Below are 7500 nucleotides of genomic sequence, written 5' to 3'. Positions count from 1 at the left end.
GCATATAAATCGAATCATAACTATATGAAACTCGAATTTAAGCCATATTAAACTGGTAATATTGTGATTTTATGCCTGGTTTTCCATACGTTAGTTTAAATAAAGAGTTATGGAATATAACCTTGGCATATTGGCACTAAAATATATAATAAAGACATTTCAAATCAAACTGAAATGTATTGAAATGAATTTTTCCCATACATTTTTGACAATGTGAGGTGTGCATGGCAAAAAACACTCACGGTGAAGGCATGTGATATAATATGAAAATATCAAAAGTTAACTAACCAATGATATTGAAGCATATAAATCGAATCATAACTATATGAAACTCGAATTTGAGCCATATTAAACTGGTAATATTGTGATTTTATGCCTGGTTTTCCATACGTTAGTTTAAATAGAAAAAAATTCTCGAATATATATACATATATGAAGAATCTATATTCTATACTAACATTTTATGGAATATAACCTTGGCATATTGCCATTAAAATATATAATAAAGACATTTCAAATCAAACTGAAATGTATTGAAATGAATTTTTCCCATACATTTTTGACAATGTGAGGTGTGCATGGCAAAAAACACTCACGGTGAAGGCATGTGATATAATATGAAAATATCAAAAGTTAACTAACCAATGATATTGAAGCATATAAATCGAATCATAACTATATGAAACTCGAATTTAAGCCATATTAAACTGGTAATATTGTGATTTTGTGCCTGGTTTTCCATACGTTAGTTTAAATAAAGAGTTATGGAATATAACCTTGGCATATTGCCATTAAAATATATAATAAAGACATTTCAAATCAAACTGAAATGTATTGAAATGAATTTTTCCCATACATTTTTGACAATGTGAGGTGTGCATGGCAAAAAACACTCACGGTGAAGGCATGTGAAATATAATATGAAAATATCAAAAGTTAACTAACCAATGATATTGAAGCATATAAATCGAATCATAACTATATGAAACTCGAATTTAAGCCATATTAAACTGGTAATATTGTGATTTTATGCCTGGTTTTCCATACGTTAGTTTAAATAAAGAGTTATGGAATATAACCTTGGCATATTGGCACTAAAATATATAATAAAGACATTTCAAATCAAACTGAAATGTATTGAAATGAATTTTTCCCATACATTTTTGACAATGTGAGGTGTGCATGGCAAAAAACACTCACGGTGAAGGCATGTGATATAATATGAAAATATCAAAAGTTAACTAACCAATGATATTGAAGCATATAAATCGAATCATAACTATATGAAACTCGAATTTGAGCCATATTAAACTGGTAATATTGTGATTTTATGCCTGGTTTTCCATACGTTAGTTTAAATAGAAAAAAATTCTCGAATATATATACATATATGAAGAATCTATATTCTATACTAACATTTTATGGAATATAACCTTGGCATATTGCCATTAAAATATATAATAAAGACATTTCAAATCAAACTGAAATGTATTGAAATGAATTTTTCCCATACATTTTTGACAATGTGAGGTGTGCATGGCAAAAAACACTCACGGTGAAGGCATGTGAAATAATATGAAAATATCAAAAGTTAACTAACCAATGATATTGAAGCATATAAATCGAATCATAACTATATGAAACTCGAATTTAAGCCATATTAAACTGGTAATATTGTGATTTTATGCCTGGTTTTCCATACGTTAGTTTAAATAGAAAAAATTTTCGAATATCTATACATATATGAAGAATCTATATTCTAATACTAACATGTTATGGAATATAACCTTGGCATATTGGCACTAAAATATATAATAAAGACATTTCAAATCAAACTGAAATGTATTGAAATGAATTTTTCCCATACATTTTTGACAATGTGAGGTGTGCATGGCAAAAAACACTCACGGTGAAGGCATGTGAAATATAATATGAAAATATCAAAAGTTAACTAACCAATGATATTGAAGCATATAAATCGAATCATAACTATATGAAACTCGAATTTAAGCCATATTAAACTGGTAATATTGTGATTTTATGCCTGGTTTTCCATACGTTAGTTTAAATAGAAAAAATTTTCGAATATATATACATATATGAAGAATCTATATTCTAATACTAACATGTTATGGAATATAACCTTGGCATATTGGCACTAAAATATATAATAAAGACATTTCAAATCAAACTGAAATGTATTGAAATGAATTTTTCCCATACATTTTTGACAATGTGAGGTGTGCATGGCAAAAAACACTCACGGTGAAGGCATGTGATATAATATGAAAATATCAAAAGTTAACTAACCAATGATATTGAAACATATAAATCGAATCATAACTATATGAAACTCGAATTTGAGCCATATTAAACTGGTAATATTGTGATTTTATGCCTGGTTTTCCATACGTTAGTTTAAATAAAGAGTTATGGAATATAACCTTGGCATATTGCCATTAAAATATATAATAAAGACATTTCAAATCAAACTGAAATGTATTGAAATGAATTTTTCCCATACATTTTTGACAATGTGAGGTGTGCATGGCAAAAAACACTCACGGTGAAGGCATGTGATATAATATGAAAATATCAAAAGTTAACTAACCAATGATATTGAAGCATATAAATCGAATCATAACTATATGAAACTCGAATTTGAGCCATATTAAACTGGTAATATTATGATTTTATTCCTGGTTTTCCATACGTTAGTTTAAATAGAAAAAATTTTCGAATATATATACATATATGAAGAATCTATATTCTATACTAACATGTTATGGCATATTGGTGTTATTGTATTTTATTCCTGGTTTTCTATAGTTAGTTTAAATAGAAATAAATTTTTGAATTCAAAATTTTATATTCTATACTAGCATTACATAGAAATTATCCTCAACTGTTTGTTTCTTGTATAAATACAGGAAATTAAACAGATGATGAAGAGAAAAAAATAAGAAAAACAAAAATTTATAAGAAAAATTAAATTTTAAACAAAGGAAAAGAGGAGAAAATTTTTTCAATCATATATATTTATGATTAAAAAATAGAATTATGAAATTATTAATTTCAATTCAAAGAGAAAAATTATGTAATATATGAAATTATTACATTAAAAATGCATTTGAAAAAAAAAGTAAAATGTTATTAAGAATGATAAATTATTTGAAAATTGGCAAATATTAAGAAGAAATATCGTTCTTATATTTTTATATAAAATATATAATATAGAGAACGAAAATTCTTTTTCATAAAAAACGGTTTTTGAATTTTGATAAGAAAAGCTAAAGGGGGGTCGCCCCTTTACTTTTTATATACACCGTAATTTATGAAATTTTCAAATATGAAAAACAAAGAAAAATATATAAATAAAAATATTATTCTGGTTGATCCTGCCAGTAGTTATATGCTTGTCTCAAAGATTAAGCCATGCATGTCTAAGTACAAACAAATTAAAAGTGAAACCGCAAAAGGCTCATTATATCAGTTATGGTTCCATAGATCGTTAACAGTTACTTGGATAACTGTGGTAATTCTAGAGCTAATACATGCAATATAAACACGGACCTTATGGAACGTGTGCTTTTATTAGACTAAAACCAAGCGATCATTTGATCGTTAAATTGGTTGAACTCTAGATAACTTGCAGATCGTATGGTCCCGTACCGACGACAGATCTTTCAAATGTCTGCCCTATCAACTTTTGATGGTAGTATCTAGGACTACCATGGTTGCAACGGGTAACGGGGAATCAGGGTTCGATTCCGGAGAGGGAGCCTGAGAAACGGCTACCACATCTAAGGAAGGCAGCAGGCGCGTAAATTACCCACTCCCAGTTCGGGGAGGTAGTGACGAAAAATAACAATACAGGACTCATATCCGAGGCCCTGTAATTGGAATGAGTACACTTTAAATCCTTTAACAAGGACCTATTGGAGGGCAAGTCTGGTGCCAGCAGCCGCGGTAATTCCAGCTCCAATAGCGTATATTAAAGTTGTTGCGGTTAAAACGTTCGTAGTTGAATTTGTGCTTCATACGGGTAGTACAACTATATATTGTGGTATGTACATTACCTTATGTATGTAAGCGTATTACCGGTGGAGTTCTTATATATAATTAATACAATGTATTTTTTATATATTCCTCCTATTTAAACCTACTTCAGTGCTCTTCATCGAGTGTTGTTGTGGGCCGGTACAATTACTTTGAACAAATTAGAGTGCTTAAAGCAGGCTCCAAATGCCTGAATATTTTGTGCATGGAATAATGAAATAAGACCTCTGTTCTACTTTCATTGGTTTTTAGATCAAGAGGTAATGATTAATAGAAGCAGTTTGGGGGCATTAGTATTACGACGCGAGAGGTGAAATTCTTGGACCGTCGTAAGACTAACTTAAGCGAAAGCATTTGCCAAAGATGTTTTCATTAATCAAGAACGAAAGTTAGAGGTTCGAAGGCGATCAGATACCGCCCTAGTTCTAACCATAAACGATGCCAGCTAGCAATTGGGTGTAGCTACTACTATGGCTCTCTCAGTCGCTTCCCGGGAAACCAAAGCTTTTGGGCTCCGGGGGAAGTATGGTTGCAAAGCTGAAACTTAAAGGAATTGACGGAAGGGCACCACCAGGAGTGGAGCCTGCGGCTTAATTTGACTCAACACGGGAAAACTTACCAGGTCCGAACATAAGCGTGTAAGACAGATTGATAGCTCTTTCTCGAATCTATGGGTGGTGGTGCATGGCCGTTCTTAGTTCGTGGAGTGATTTGTCTGGTTAATTCCGATAACGAACGAGACTCAAATATATTAAATAGATGCTTTCAGGATTATGATGTTGAAACTTATATAGCCTTCTTTCATGCGTACATCTTGAATGTACAAGTGTTTGAATGTGTTTATATAAGTGGAGTCGTACCTGTTGGTTTGTCCCATTATAAGGACACTAGCTTCTTAAATGGACAAATTGCGTCTAGCAGTAACGAGATTGAGCAATAACAGGTCTGTGATGCCCTTAGATGTCCTGGGCTGCACGCGCGCTACAATGAAAGTATCAACGTGTATTTCCTAGACCGAGAGGTCCGGGTAAACCGCTGAACCACTTTCATGCTTGGGATTGTGAACTGAAACTGTTCACATGAACTTGGAATTCCCAGTAAGTGCGAGTTATTAACTCGCATTGATTAAGTCCCTGCCCTTTGTACACACCGCCCGTCGCTACTACCGATTGAATTATTTAGTGAGGTCTCCGGACGTGATCACTGTGACGCCTCGTGTGTCACGGTTGTTTCGCAAAAGTTGACCGAACTTGATTATTTAGAGGAAGTAAAAGTCGTAACAAGGTTTCCGTAGGTGAACCTGCGGAAGGATCATTATTGTGTTCCATATCCGTAAGAAAAACAAACAAACAAACAAACAAACAAACAGACAAGCAAACAAACGAACAAAAAGAAAAAAAAAAAAAAAAAAAAAAGAAAAAAAAAAAAAAATTTATATAATTATTTTGAATCCATAATTCTTTTTATTCTTTTTCATTCAATTTGTGATCCATCAATTATATCATATTAAATATAATATATGATGGTACATTTTGTAATGTTTTTTCTTATTTTTTTCTTTTAAAAACCTTTAAACATGAAAATAAAAAGTTGTACTTATTATTCATTTGATTGAATGATAAGTTAATTTGTTCACAATAACAAAAGTGGTATATATTTATTATATTATTATATATATACATAAAATGATTAAAAAAATACAAAATAATTGAATCATAATAAATACCACCACTGTATTATTGTTGAACTAAGACATTCGCAACTTAATAAAAATGTTTAGAGTTAAATATATTTGATATATATTATTGAAAGAAAATCAATTTATATATTATTAATATTATTTAATTTTACTCTTTCAATTAATATATGCAAAAAAAAATTGACATTTGTTATAAATAAAAATAAATAAAAAAATACTCTAAGCGGTGGATCACTTGGCTCATGGGTCGATGAAGAACGCAGCAAACTGTGCGTCATCGTGTGAACTGCAGGACACATGAACATCGACATTTTGAACGCATATCGCAGTCCATGCTGTTATGTACATTAAATTCAATTTTAAAGTACTGCTTGGACTACATATGGTTGAGGGTTGTAAGACTATGCTAAATAAGTTGCTTATTCTTTTATAAAAATAATTGAATTTAAGCAAATGTGTATATTATTGGATTTTAAATAATTCATAATATTAATAGCAAAAAAAATAAAGATATATAATGAATTTTATTTATTATATATTCTTTAAAAAAAAAATCCTCTCAAATAAAATGAAATGATGAAAATATTGAATCTAAGTATTCTTTACAAAAAATTTTCATATTATTTATATATATATATATAAAATAATAATTTATATATGTAATTAAAAGGAGGAATGTCTAGCATAAAAATTAAATTTTTTATTCTAGGATTGCCTCATTTTACATTATTATTATTTTTATATATTTACAATATATAAAAGGAGAAAAGAAAAATAGAGATGAAAAGATGATATAATTTTTTTATTAAATTGTGAGAAGATAAAAAAAGAATATTAAAACAACCTCAACTCATATGGGATTACCCCCTGAATTTAAGCATATTAATGAGGGGAGGAAAAGAAACTAACAAGGATTTTCTTAGTAGCGGCGAGCGAAAAGAAAATAGTTCAGCACTAAGTCACTTTGTCTATATGTCAAATGTGAGATGCAGTGTATGGAATATCTTAATATCTAGTATGAGAAATTAACGATTTAAGTCCTTCTTAAATGAGGCCATTTACCCATAGAGGGTGCCAGGCCCGTATAACGTTAATGATTACTAGAAAGATATTTCCAAAGAGTCGTGTTGCTTGATAGTGCAGCACTAAGTGGGTGGTAAACTCCATCTAAAACTAAATATAACCATGAGACCGATAGTAAACAAGTACCGTGAGGGAAAGTTGAAAAGAACTCTGAATAGAGAGTTAAATAGTACGTGAAACTGCTTAGAGGTTAAGCCCGATGAACCTGAATATCCATTATGAAAAATTCATCATTAAATAATTAAAAAAATAATGTGCATTTTTTTCATATAAGGACATTGTAATCTATTAACATAATAAAGTATTTATCAAAAGATCATTGGTGATATTAAGTTTATTTAAATTAATTTGCTTTTTAAGCATATTAACATAAAATAAATACTAATGATTTGATAAAGTGTTGATAGATTTTATTATATATAATGCTAAAATTCATTTTTTGAATTTTACAAAAAATTTAATATCTATGATATTAATATTTATTTGTATGCATTTATATGATTAACAATGCGAAAGATTCAGGATACCTTCGGGACCCGTCTTGAAACACGGACCAAGGAGTCTAACATATGTGCAAGTCATTGAGTTATATTAAACTTAATGGCATAATTAACTTAACTTAAATATAATGGGATTAATTTTTAGTCTATTTTTTAATA

At 29.7% G+C, this 7500-nt stretch overlaps 1 non-coding gene and 1 pseudogene across 1 annotated transcript; both read left to right on the top strand.

Moving 5' to 3' along the window:
• Positions 1 to 3385: 3385 nt before the first annotated feature.
• LOC129251565 (small subunit ribosomal RNA) lies at positions 3386 to 5376 on the top strand. Its single transcript, XR_008583004.1, has one exon. It is a non-coding gene; the product is annotated as a small subunit ribosomal RNA (ribosomal RNA).
• A 597-nt stretch (positions 5377 to 5973) lies between these two features.
• LOC129251556 (5.8S ribosomal RNA) lies at positions 5974 to 6154 on the top strand (annotated as a pseudogene).
• The last annotated feature ends 1346 nt before the right edge of the window (positions 6155 to 7500 follow it).

Source organism: Anastrepha obliqua, unplaced genomic scaffold (genome assembly GCF_027943255.1).
Source record: "Anastrepha obliqua isolate idAnaObli1 unplaced genomic scaffold, idAnaObli1_1.0 ptg000028l, whole genome shotgun sequence".
NCBI lineage: Eukaryota > Metazoa > Arthropoda > Insecta > Diptera > Tephritidae > Anastrepha > Anastrepha obliqua.
This window is presented reverse-complemented; position numbering and strand designations above follow the sequence as displayed.